The following is a 2,526-nucleotide window of genomic DNA, read 5'->3' on the forward strand; positions in this document are numbered from 1 at the left end:
ACAGTAAGGGGGCCAAGAGGACCTGGGGTGCGGATGGGAGGGGTGGTGATCCCTCTGCAAGCTGGAGCGTTTACAAAATAGTTGTCATCATCCTTATGCCTAATGTGTGTTGCAGCCAAACAGCACACACTGTTTGTGTGACTCCCTGACATTACGCAATGATGTAAGCACATTTGGGAATGTCTTCCATATTGTTGCATAAAGACGACCGTGTGCATAAACTGTGAGACCGAGAGTGGCGTACCTTTACCCACACACACACACCCACACACACACACACACACACACACACAATGAAGGGATTGATTTCCTACGCATACAGAGGTGATAGTGATGTGCCAATATTGTATGGTACCTTTCTTAGCAAACCAATAATAAAGCTTCTTATAATGGAATTATTGTTATGATGTTGATCATTTGTATTGCCGCAGGATAGCCTCAGATGTGTCGTCAAAGAAAGGCCACAGAAAGAGGGCCCGTCTCAACTGTTCATTTCAAAAGGGACAAATTGGGGGGGTGCACTGATGCCTTAAGGGCCCAAGAGCACAGACTGCCACTTTATCATTCAGTGCAGTTGAACATCTCACATTTGACTAGCTTTCATAGGACAACTTATTGTTGCCATAATTGTCTCTTACCTGTACTTACTGGCTGCCGGCCCTCGGTGGAGTATATCGAGGAACAGAGGGTGCCTTTTAGGATAAGGACTAACAAGGTTTTGACTAGGTGGGATACAGCTACGACCGGAAGTGACTTTTCCCTAGCAGTTTAGGCTAATTAGGCTAGAGTGCAGATACTTGACATGTACAGTACAACAACAAATCACAGAGGGCCTGTTACCACACCCTATAGGCTTGAACATCATAATATCACAATATATAATAATACTCATACATAATAATCGAAAATCACCTTTGACTACAGTGACATTGGTAGTAAGTAGGCTACAGTATAATGGATAGCTACCCAACTGGGACAGAAAGTGGAAATTGAAGGGGGACACGCAGTGAGCAAAACTCCTAACGACATAAAAACACAGACACTTCAGTGGAACGCACAGGGCTAGACGGGAAGGAAGACGTGGAGAAGGACTATTGAAGAGGAGATGAAGAACACCGGAAGCATCGAGTGAAGAAATGGGCCCGGAACAGGGTTAGGCCGAGATGCACTGTTGACGCCCTATCCTTCATTTAGGACCTCAAAGAAATGAGTCAACTCCTATAGGGACTATTTTCACCGCCACCTGCTGGACCAGAGGTCATGTGGCCAACACTCTGCTTGAGATCATTAAGAGCTATAAGGAGTCCATCAACTACCTGGTCAGTCAAGTCATATAGGGGGGGATTTCATGGCCACCTGCTGGAGCAGAAGTCATGTTTGCCAACACTGGCCTTAAAATCATTAGGAGCTATAAGGAATAAATCAACTCATCATTCAAGTCATATAGGGAGGGATCTTAGCACCACCTGCTGGATCAGAAGTACCCTTCACTGTAGGCACAAGAGAGCCATCATCTCTCAACCGGTGCAATTTCCATAAGTATGTGGTAATAAAACAAACAACGACAGCTCCTCATATAGGCAGTGGTTTCAAAACTCTAAGCGCGTGTTCAAGTAGAGCACACCAAATCATACATGTACTTGTTCATCACACTGAATCAGTGTTTAATCTAGAAATACATGCCTCGCGTTGCAATACGTGTTCTTGTAAAGTCATTGCTTTCCACAATGCAATGCTCACATCACTTTCCGTGTGATATTGTTGGTCATTTGTTCAAATGTATTTGACTATGACTTCATCCGACTGCTCTGAATTCATAATAACCTCACGGTTTGGTGTTAACCTACCGATTTTCAACTGCTACTGCAGTAATTGCCTACTGCAGATTAGGAACGCTGTCATGAAAATGTATGCTTGGGAAGTGTTGCTCCTGAGTGGCGCAGTGGTCTAAGGCACTGCATCGCAGTGCTAACTGTGCCACTAGAGATCCTGGGTCGAATCCAGGCTCTGTCGCAGCCGGCCGCGACCCGGGAGACTCATGGGCGGCGCACAATTGGCCCAGCAGTCGTCCAGGGTAGGGGAGGGAATGGCCGGCAGGGATGTAGCTCAGTTGATGGCGAGCATGGCGTTTGCAATGCCAGCGTTGTGGGGTCGATTCCCACGGGGGGCCAGTATAAAAAAAAAAGTGTATTCACTAAACTGTAAGTCGCTCTGGATAAGAGCGTCTGCTAAATGACTAAAATGTAAATGTAAGTCTAAAATGAGGGTAACTCCCCTTAAGGTAAATGTCTGTGTTCTGAGTGGCAAAAAAATACTGATTTTTTCATAACATTTAGATATGTGCATACTGCCTGTCCTTAGGCAACCGCATTTAGAAGGGAAAGAAGTGGAACAAATGAATACTTTTCTTGCTCTTCAATCAAAACAAAAGCTTCACAAAGTGGTGCGTTTTGCCCCTAAATGACCCCTGAGGATTAGTGTGTTCTCATTTGTCAGTAATTGACCCTGACATACTCCCTTTAAATG

This window comes from Coregonus lavaretus (assembly GCF_964263955.1).
Source record: "Coregonus lavaretus genome assembly, contig: HAP1_SCAFFOLD_1071, whole genome shotgun sequence".
Taxonomy (NCBI): Eukaryota; Metazoa; Chordata; class Actinopteri; order Salmoniformes; family Salmonidae; genus Coregonus; species Coregonus lavaretus.